General features: G+C 37.2%; 1 long non-coding RNA gene across 1 annotated transcript in view; it reads left to right on the top strand.

Annotated features, from left to right (window-relative positions):
- The window catches only part of LOC137976071 (uncharacterized), a 12,579-nt gene extending 8,953 nt beyond the window's left edge, over positions 1-3,626 (top strand). The window contains exon 2 of the long non-coding RNA XR_011117691.1: positions 3,412-3,626. This is a non-coding gene — a long non-coding RNA (uncharacterized lncRNA). The remainder of the gene's footprint in view (positions 1-3,411) is intronic.
- Positions 3,627-10,000: the final 6,374 nt, after the last annotated feature.

Below are 10,000 nucleotides of genomic sequence, written 5' to 3'. Positions count from 1 at the left end.
GAAATGTCACATTAATCATATCTGTAAAAAGATGTCGAAGTCTATAGGTATAATTTCTCGAGCGTCCCTTTATTTATCTACGAGAACCAAATTATCCTTGTATTATTCTTTAGTTTACCCCTATTTAACTTACTGTAACATTGCTTGATCGTCTACTTATGTGACTAATTTGAACAGAATATTCTCGCTGCAGAAACGTGTTGTGCGAATCATAAATATCTAACGCTACTTATCGAGCTCATACTTCTCCGTTATTTTCTAAACTGAAAATTGTAGATATTTTTAAGCTTAACTCTTTTTATGTTGCTAAGTTCATGTTTTTTTAGCATCATCGCCTATTACCGCCGTTATTTCTCAATTTATTTGTTACTAATGATCTCGTGTACTCTTATAACACCAGAAGGGGTACAGATTGTCGTCCCTATTTTTGTCGAACTAACGCTAAATACTTTTTCAAGGTCCAAAAATTTGGAATTCGCTACCAAATGATACTAAGCAATCTGAAACTTTATTCTGTCTTAAAAGACGATTACATCCTTTTCTTATTTAATCGATAGATATAATTACATTATAGTCGTAGTCACTTTTTCAACCGATCTAATGCATGCGTCCCGTTTAGTAAGGAGGCCTCCCTCGTATAAGCCCAGTGGTTTCTGCAGGCCCCCTTGCCATTTCGATTAAGTCTTTGTAAATGTGTGTTATTCATTGTAGTGATTGTTCTTTAGTAACTTATTTCATTATCTGGTCTTATAAGTACATTTCTTTTCTTGTAATTATTTTTTTTGCTTTTTGTTGTATTGCGAAACAAATAAATAATAATAATAAAAACAAAAAGCTGAACGCAGATTCGTTGAAGACCCTAACAAGCTTTCATTATCGCCGTCTTAAGAAACAGAAAACTAAGCTTAACAAAGAGAACTCTAAGACTCGCCGTAACGGCAACACAATACTTACATCTGTAGCTAAAACCAAAATAGACCCTGCAGAGCTTAGGGCTACGACTGCTAACTTGCAGAAACAGTACAATGAGGTCAGCCGAATGTTAACTCTTGTGAGTGTGTTAATCTCTCATGGTTTGAAATTTATACCGGTGAACCAGTACCGGTGAACAAAAACAGAATCCAAAGGCAATTATTGCAGGATTTTCAGATTTTTGCAAGACGAATGCATCTTCAATACATGTTCTAGGGACAAAAAATAGAAACGTTCACCCTTTCTACCTTAAATCTAACTGGAATCCACCAGTTCAAAAATCAGTCGCTCTCGGAAGTTACCTTGAGGAGGTTAAATTACAACTAACGTAAATACAAATAACAAAGCCGAAACAAAACTTGTCACGCCACGAACAAAAGGCACTAAATAAATTGAAACGAAACAATGATATTAACCTGGAAAATGCAAACAAGGGCAATACCACTGTTATCATAAACGAAACTGACAAAATAGAGGAGAGAGAAAACCTCCTTAACGACGAACAAAAGCTACAGACGTCTCACAGAGCCCATGGTGAAAGGAACTCACAAGGTCTCAGTTGCACCTCATAACTGACCTACACCGTAAAAACCACATTAATAATAACTTTATTTATAAAGCGCACATATCCTGAGCTCATGGCGCTTTACAATATTAAAAAATGAAATAATTTACACATTACAAGCATAAAAAAATATATATATTAGCAATCTATTTACAATCATTATATTACAGGTCTTAAAACCAAAAAGTTTACAAAAACAATGACCCACTCTCCAAAAATTGCCTAAAAAGATATGTTTTCAATTCTTTCTTAAAACCAGTTAGAGATGGTGACTTAGGCAAATCTAATGGTAGTGAATTCCGCAGTTTAGGGGCACACACTGCAAAAGCCTTACCCCAGTAAGTTTTCGTGATTGATCGGGGTTGTTCTAACAGCTGCTTAGATGCGGAACGCAAGACCCTGGAATGCGATTGATAACTCAGTCTGTCCACCAGATAGCTGGGGGAAAAGTTGTTAAGTGATTTAAAACTAGCAAAAGAATTTTAAACACAATACGATAACTAACCGGAAGCCAGTGTAGGTCAAATAAGACAGGCGTAATGTGATCAAATTTACGAGTCTGAGTAACAATCCTGGCGGCAGTGTTCTGAACGTATTGAAGCTTCTTCAACTGCGATTTCCTACAGCCGTAGAGTAAGGAATTGCAATAGTCTAGATTAGATGTTACGAAAGAATGCACAGAAATTTCACTAGACTCCCGAGTGAGATATTTTCTAATCTTTTATAAGTTCCTAAGCTGGCAAAACGATGATCTAAGCATTTCACACAGGCATTTTGTAGGAATCGGAGGGTTACACAAGCATGAAAAAAAATATGGCTATCACAAACATCCAACTCACCTAGAATACCAGAGTTTTATACTCTAACGAAAATTCACAAACCAACCATAACAACGAGACCAATCATCTCGGGCTGCGATGGACCTACAGAAAGAATTTCATCTTTCTTTGACACATTTCTACAACCAATATCCAAATAACAGAAGTCAATTAAAGATACAAAATATTATGAATTTATAAATTTCATAGAGAAAACAAAGGTGAAAAAACGAACTTTTCTTGTATCAAAAATGCAAAAATAACCCTCCAATTCCTACAAAATGCCTGTGTGAAATGCTTAGACTTGAGACTATGGAAACACGGAAAAAAGTCCTCTATTGCTTTTATAAAATATTTCTCAAAGATAAGTCGAGAACTAAAGGAAAATGCTGGTTTTTTACGTCTGTTTTGAAACAGGTTTTCTTGATACACACTCATTTTTCGCACCAGCCAACCAAAACGGCGTCTAAATACATAACCAATCAAAATCGTGTGATGTCATAGCCGTGTTTCCATACTATCATCTAAACACAGCTATTGATCAATAGGAGTGCGGGTACTATCCTAATTATTTTATAAAATACCATGTTGCTTTATAAGATTGTATCTAAGTATCTTAAAGCTTATTGTTCCAGAGGAAACCAAAGCGTAAATACAAATCGAAAAAAAAAATGTTGTAGTTACTTTATTCCTGTAAGCTAAGCTTTCCTTAGGCATTATGCAACAGCTGCATTGACGGCTATGTGGGTGCACAAAAGTAAAAACGTTGCAGTAAAAGCCCACGTATAAGGACTTTTACATGTAAGAACCTGTTAGGCTAAGACGGTCCATTTAGATCCCTTTAAATAAGAACATGTTTTAGCCTAACATTTTGGAAATTGTTCTTATTTTAGAAATTCAGTCAACACTGAATACACAAAGATCATGTAACAAGTTCTACCAGTACCGAGTTCGTCCCAGCAGTAACACAGTGCCATTGTTTTATTGTTGTTTTTGCTCTGTTCATCTTGCAAATCTTCGTACAAACTAACTTCATTATTTTATTCTATTTTCCAGACAAGAACCTGAGTGCAGTCTGTAGCCTAATTTTCCAGTTAAGAACCATTTTTATCAGAACCTTCTTAGCCTAGCTTGGAAAAACTTCCTTCTTATATGCAGGTTTTTACTGTACCTTTATCAAGCAAGTATTGTTACTGTAGTATTAAATGTATGAATTACATCACTTCTTCACAATCAGGAAGAAAAAAAGAATAAATTTTGTGGTCTTGCAACTGGCCTCAGTATTATATGGACATGCTGTAATTGTATCCTTAATCCCCAACTTTTTTAAAATGATTTTGACAATGATAAACAGATCTATGCAAAATAAAGAAAGTTTAATAAGAATTGGCCATTTCCAAATTCACTATAAAATTAGCCTGTTTTCAGATTTTCAAATGACATCCTGGTGCTTACCGTAACCCTGACGTGAATCTAAGCCATAATTGGTAGTAATCATGGTTCTTTAATGGAACCACAAACATCCTTGAAGATCATTGGTAAGAATACTGAATGACCTTTTAAAATCCTTGAAGATCCGTAAAGATATTTTAGCTTTCAATGTGACTCAATAAGAGCCATCAGTGTCAAACCTAAAAGAAGCTTTACTAGAAAAATGGCATTGAATTTAAAATCAACCCCTACTTCGCCAAATTTTTAAAGAACCACCAATCATTTCGTACAAAAAAGGAAAATCCTTAAAGGATCTTCTTGTGAGAGCAAAACTATAAAAGGTTCTATACGTGTTTTCACACAGGAAGGGAATCAGTGTGGCCTGTCACTCCTTGCATTTCTCATTTTTTTATTTTTCACTGCATCTACTTCTTGACAGCAGATGTTCTCTTCCTCCCTCCACGTTGACACCAGTTTCAGAACTGACACCTTGTAATAAAAGAATCAGTACAGTAACAATTTTTATCACGATATTGAATAGAAGAAATAGAGAACACAAGTTGTATGATTTACGTTTTCACCAAAATGAACAGTTATCAGCACTGCAACTGTTACAAACGTGACAGATAACTTAAACTTTGGGCTATAAACAAGGTACAAAGACCAGAAAAAAGGGGAAAACTGAAGTTCACACTAAGTTAATATTAAGAGGATGTTTAATTCTAAGTACCTGTACGAATGCTATTTTTCTGCATTGCGTCTTACAGTAAAAGACGAGAAATCTTCAATCGTTCGCCAAATTCAATACTAGAAAACTTAAAACCAATACGAAAGCGTTAAAACATGTACATGTATCATGTGGAAAACTGCTCTAAAAAATGAATCCTTCCAAAACACCTTCACAAGCTCGTATGTTTGTATTTTCAGTGTATGAAAACCTAAGCTTTGGAAGGTGAGTGCGTGTAGCATAAAAACACATCGCTCCCATGGAATTCAAGAATCTGCACATTCAAATTTTCTTTACTTCATCGCTCCTATATTTAATAAGCGACTGAATTTGCATAATTTATTGCCTTCTGCTCTTTAAGAACGACACTTTGATAACAATGCACCTTATTCGTGTGCTAATGAGTGGACAGGTATTCTGTAGTCTAGCCGCGATTGATTTTGAGATACAATATTTAAGTTTCATGCACTCACCATTCGTCGCTTTCTTGATTGAGACGGCTGCGGCGTCCGGGGCCTTTAAGGACGTTCGCGCGAAATTTTTCTAACATTGATTTTTTTCTGAAAATTTTACCATTGAAAGATCATGAGTTAGCGACGTCAGAAATGTAAAAAAAATGTGGGATCACCGACTTCGTTTTGGAAATAACATGCCCAGAAGAACACCAAAATCTGAGTAAATCGGGCTTCGTTGGCGAAGAAGACCACAGTAGCTGCAAGTCCCAAAATATTGCAATTAGCGCTTTGAAGGGAAATGTTCTCTGCCAAATACGGTTTAAATGGACCTTTTAAGCGAATTTAGTCAGCTGGTGAGGTTCCTCATAGAACAAGTTCGCATTTAACGACAATAGTTTCACGCGCCTTGCAGCCGCAAATGGCAGGATTCTATGTCCCGTGGACAGAAATCTTCAATTTTTTTGATTTCCCACATTGATTTTTTGTTTATTTTTTGACAATGTGGAGATAATTGTAAATGAAATCTGTTTCTGAAAAGAAAAGTAGGGGTCACCGAACGTCCAAGATCGTTAAATCCAATCAAAGCTATAACAATGGTCATCTGCCCTATCATTGTTCATTTGAGTACTTAGCGCGCGCGCTCGATGCATGCAGGGCGCTTATACATAGGGCGGTGAAACGGGCAGTCCGCTCTTGGTCCAATGTGTGATGCGGAGAGGGACTGGCACGAGCGCTCCTTCCGCGCTTCCGGTGCAATTAATGGCTGCCAAAAATATCCTCTCGAAGAACCGGAAATATAGTTTTCTTTCTTTATTTTTGGGCCACCAGTAGTGTATTATTCAAAGGCCTTTTTGATATTTTTGACCCAAAACTCAATACTATTTTGTCTGTTGAATTTAACTCAAGTATTTTCGTCGTAAGGTGCTCAAATTTGAGTGAAGTAAGACAGTGTCGAATGCAGCTATGTCCCGTTTATCGTGACCAAGCCGTGTTCCGCTGCTTCTTTTAGGAGTACTCCACATTACTCCACTCTAAATTTTACATATGTTGAAGATCGACAGCTTTTACATAACATAGTAAAAAACCAGCTGGATATATTTGGATATAGCAGCGTTTCAGAACTTCAAACTTGCTCACTTAAAATCGCTCGCGACGAATCGCCAGCCGCAGTCAATTTTACCGACAGTAAAAAACTATTTTCAAGATTTCACCCGCTTGGGAAAATCAACAAACAACAAATACGGTTTAGTCAGGGCGCTTGTAAGTTCATCTTGATAATTTAAATGAAATACGAGTAAAGCTTGCTGTCCGAAAAAGTTTGCAAATACATGGCTTTGCATGAAAACAACACCACAGATTTTAAAGACACAAGAATTTATGAAAATGTGAAATGCTTTGGAATGTCTTCAAAGATAACAGTCCACTGCAGTCAATAACAGATCAACGTGTTAACAACTTAAACCTAGTACTTAATTACTTCAAAACCTGGAAAAAAGAGCTTCAACAAACATTCCACAGAAGGACAGATGTGTCAGCTAGAACACTTCATAACATGGCAAACAATTGATCTCGAGGTAATATATATAAGACAAGACTTAAAATGGATCACAGTAAAACAATAGAAAACTGATAAGTTATTGTAAATACCATGTCCTTGCCCCGTTAGGTATGACCATGCAAAAAAGTCATACTATTCCATGGCAACTCCTTCATATTTTGTACCAACTGAGGACAAAACAATGATTCCAGTTCCTTGCAGAATATCCTCCCGTGAGGAAAAGCAATTTGTAGCCTGTCACGACTGCTACGTTTTAATTAAGACTCCCCATCCTCTCCCAAACCCCATATTGTTTTCTTTGCCTTTGTGCAGTTTGGACACAAACAAATAAGCTAACCTGTGGCTGATCAATATGATCACATTTTGTTCCACTGTGTGAAACATAAATAAAATAATTAAAAGCATAAGCCCTGGAACATACCTTAAAAAATAAAAATGACTGTATTTAATGTTAGGCTTGACTAGCAACACCGCACAGAGACCTTAAAAAATATAGCATGACTATTTCACACTCAAGGATCACAGGCATCTATTTTTGGGGGTCTGAGGGCTTATTTAAATAAAAAAAATGTGTGGCTGATCTTTAAGCCCTTTTACTCAATCAATTAAATATATTACATATCAATACAGTAACTCTCTGTTTCATATTGTTTTCAAGGTGTCAGTAAAAGGCCTTAATCTACTGAGTATACATACACACCGTGCAATACATACTTAATTGACCACTCCCCGTAGGGGCTTTTCAGGGCCAATGAAACAATCAACGAAACAACAGAACATACATATTCCAGCACTCGGCAAGGTCCCTTTTTGACTTGTGGCTGTTTCTGCTTAGGTGGCCTCATACACCACAAGCCTTTTTGAACACATCACCACCAAGCCGGCCACTTCTGCTGAATAATTTTCAGGGTCAAGTATTTGTTAATCCCTTCTACGTTATTCAGTTTTTCATACATGTACTATCTGGCTGTTTCTGTGATCAAAGTTTTTAATTTCACCCAGAGTTTGTTTCATTTGTTAGCCTTATTTTGGGGTTGAGAGTTTGCTTGAGTTTGTAAATTTCTTCCCCTCGTTCTACAGACCAACCCTCACCATTCACCCACAGTATTCCCCTCAAACTACCTGCTAATTAGTGAATATTTTAGTTAGTGGAGAGAAACCCCTTCTTGTAAGGAGGATTCTTCTATTAACAACAATTAAGAAAGCTACAAAGGTTGCTAGGTTGCTATGTATTACTATTAAATAACCAATCTTACTTTAAGTTGGACAGTTCATCTTTAATTTAATATGGCTACTTCTTGGGGCACCAGACACAAATGGTAACATAATTATTGTTTAACCACTGTTTGCAAGACATTATATTTTGGTGCGATATTGTTTCTTGTCGCCTGTTTCCATTATTTTATGTCATCTGTATTTCGTACACAAAGTAGATGCTTTTGCCAGACATTCAGACTCCCCTCAGAGGGTTTTTGATTCAAATGCTTCACCACTCGGCAAAATTCCAGTCTTATTGATTGAGTTATAGACCCTATAATCCAAAAAATTACATTTATCACTCCTTTGTAAAGGTCATTCAAAAAATGAGGGCGATAGCATTTATGACTTTGTAATATCTTGTCTCATTTTTCCAGTTTAAATTATTTTTTTAGATTATGCAAATTAGAAGATTTGCAATGTCACACAGTGTACACAATGTGGAAGGCAGGACTTTTATTTTCAGATAATTAATGGTAATAGGTAACAATACTTAGCTCTATTTTCTATTTTGTTTTGAAAATAGCATGTTACCATTTCTGCTTGTGAGAGCTAACCATAAATAGGATTACAAAATTCTCTTGACACTAACTACACAACTCTTCATACTAACTAGTAAGCTACGATGGTATGTCATTTAGCCTGAGGTGCACTCTGGTCAGCCTGTGTTCAGTAAGCTCTCAATAATGACAATAAACAACACTTTACCCAAATCCTGTGCCAATAATTTCTCTGTACATGACTGATTTCTAAAGCCATAATAAAACTTTGCATAACTATTGTACTCACAGTAAGGCACATAATTAGCTCAATTATCATTCATCTACAGAAAATATTGTGGTAATCAGTGGCAGATCTAGAGCTTGAGCTAAGGGTGGGGGGGGTTGCTTGCCATGCCGGCTTTTCCTCCTGTGGTAAGGTAGTTTTGAGGTAAATGCAAGCATTGTGATTGGTTCTTTCTTGGTTGGGATTTTGCTATGCCGACCATTTCTTTGGAAGCGGTCATAAGCCGTGCAATTTTTGTTTTTGAAAAGCCACAAATTCAAGAAACAACCATGGCCCGAGTTTGGCCCGAGTACCATATGATAAACTACTTTCTAACCAAGCTTGCCCAAGCCATACTGATGAATATTGCACCTTGGTCATTTTTGTATGGACCTCGCTGCGCTCATCTTTAGTTCCACAATGTTCAACCAATATTCCCCAGTATCGCCCTCCACATGGTTCGGTTAGCAAGAGCTTAATATTTCCAAGTTGTTACTTGTATTTTGACCTGCCTTTTGGGTCCTTCAACACACAGCACGAGTCGAGAAAATACTCACCAGAATATAAACAAAATGTGAAAAAAAAACCATGGCTTATAACCTTTCCCATGGAAATGGCTTGTATGGCAAAGTCCTGAACAATAAAGCACCAATCAAAACACTTGGATTTACCTAAAGGCCATAGGTTATAGGAGAAAACCAATCAAAAACAGAGGGAAAATGTTTGTTACATTAACATCAGCTATGTGTCTGGAACATCTGAAGAATTTTTTTCCTCGTTCAAATCAAAAAAGTCGTCTGTGATGTCCTGTAAAAACAATTCTTCCAATTCTTCGAGTGAGTCGCCGATCTCAACACTTGCCGCCATTTTGGAAAGGCTTTTTAGTAGACCCCAGTCTACTGCATCACACCTTTTTGCTCGGACCCGCTCGTTTCACCGCCCGGTCTCTTTCCGCCCTGATGCATGACGTGGCATGGCGTGGCATGTGGATTTGCGTGCGCAGTAAGGATGCGCAGAAACAATTAGCGCGAACGTCCTTAATTCTCTTCTGAATCGCGCGCTCGATTTTCATTTCTTCCTGGCGGCTCAAGTCGCCAGAGCCTGATTTCACCAACAGGCTCCAAAGCCCTTTCATTATTTTCGCCTTCCATCGAAGCCTCAAAATCCGAAAATCGGACCCCGAGTTCGAACTACTCTCACCTGCACTACTGTCCGCTATATCTACTTTGCTTGGTGTACACACGTGTGACGTATCAGTTCACATGATCAAATTCTAAGCGTTTACCGCGGATGACTTACGAAGCGGCATTTAGGACAGTTTTTGGAGCAAAAAAAAGGCACAAAAAAGCATTCGAAGTACCTTGTGTCGGTTTCAATGTTTTACCTGAGGTATTTAGACGGTATTCCAAAAGAGTGACTTTCTAGCCGTCAGTTACCCTTTAAACGCGTTAT

This window comes from Montipora foliosa, chromosome 11 (assembly GCF_036669935.1).
Source record: "Montipora foliosa isolate CH-2021 chromosome 11, ASM3666993v2, whole genome shotgun sequence".
Lineage (NCBI taxonomy): Eukaryota > Metazoa > Cnidaria > Anthozoa > Scleractinia > Acroporidae > Montipora > Montipora foliosa.
The sequence above is the reverse complement of the archived record's forward strand: the minus strand, read 5'-3'. Positions and strand labels throughout refer to the sequence as shown.